This window comes from Chrysochloris asiatica, unplaced genomic scaffold (genome assembly GCF_000296735.1).
Source record: "Chrysochloris asiatica unplaced genomic scaffold, ChrAsi1.0 scaffold00215, whole genome shotgun sequence".
Classification (NCBI taxonomy): Eukaryota; Metazoa; Chordata; class Mammalia; order Afrosoricida; family Chrysochloridae; genus Chrysochloris; species Chrysochloris asiatica.
This window is the reverse complement of record NW_006408733.1, coordinates 867,701-869,160: the sequence shown is the minus strand read 5'-3', so window position 1 is coordinate 869,160 and position 1,460 is coordinate 867,701.

The window sequence follows — 1,460 nt, the reverse complement described above, 5'->3', positions numbered from 1 at the left end:
AGTGAGGTTGGCCCAGGATCGGACATTGCTTCATTCTGCTGTGCATGGGGTCGCTATGAGTCGGTTCCGACTCGATGGCACCTGACAACAACAACAACATCAATACATCAGTGAACAAAACAGGCAAAGCACAACCACCACTTTGTTGCCTTCAAAGAACTTATGTAGTTCTATGAGAGGAGAGAAAGAGTTGTGCAAACATCTCAGGTAAGATTTCAGGAAAAGGGACCAGTAAATGGGTAGCAGTCAAGGTCCTCTAGAGAAATTGAACCAACAGTATAGAGAGAGACAGAAAGATAGAGGGAGGGGAGGAGAGAGAGACATTGAGAATTGGCTCACATGATTGTGGAGATTTGCACAATCCATAGGAAAGGTCAGCTGACAGGAAACTCAGAAGAAGTTGATGCTGCAGTCTTGAAGCAAAATGTGTACTTTTGGGAAAACCTGATTGGATTTGCCCCACCACGTGATAAAGGGTAATCTTGTCTTCCCTTAAAGTCAACTGGTTTAGATGTTAGCCACATGCACAAAATATCATCACAGCAACACCTGAGAGGTGTTTGATTACATAGCTTAGCCAAGCTGACATGTAAAATTAACCAATACAAGATGTAAGATCCTGTGCTGAAATGTGACTGGAATGGGGTGAAGAAGAGGGTAAACAAGAGTAGAGATGGGACAGGACAGGCAAGTTGACCACTGAAGACTTAGGATTTTTATCTGAAAACAAAGGAGGAATCTGACTGGACTCTAACTGGCTTCTGGACTGAAAATAATTTGTAGGATGATCAACAAAGAATCTTTTTAACATGTTTACAAAAATTTCCGCAGTTAAAAGAAAACTCTGTTGTGACCTCATGTCACAGAATAGAGCTGTCCCACAGAGTTTTCTAGCTATAATCTTTACACAGAAATCAAACTGACTACACTCTGGTAGTGTAGTGGTTACGAATCGGGCTGCAAGCCTCAGGGTCAGCAGTTCGAAACTACCAGCTGTTCCGCGGGAGAAAGATGAGGATTTCTACTCCCATAAAGATTTACAGCCTCAGAAACCCTGTACAGGGTTACTATGAGTCGGAACTGACTCCACGGCACATCACAACAACAACACCTGTGGAAAGAGATGGTGGAAAAGCTCCATAACATCAGCCAAAACAAGACCAGGGGCAGACTGTGGATCAGACCACGAAATGCTTATATGTAAGTTCAGGCTAAAACTGAAGAAAATTGAAACAAGTCCACGAGAGCTAAAGTATGACCTGAATTTAGAGATCATCTCAAAAACAAATTTTGATGCATTTGACACTAATGACCAAAAACCAGAAGAGTTGTGAGATGACATCAGGAATATCATACAGGAAGAAAGCAAAAGGCCAATAAGAAGACAGAAAAAGAACAAAAGAACAAAATGGATGTCAGAAGAGACTCTGAATCTTGCTCTCCAGCATAGAGGTGCTAAC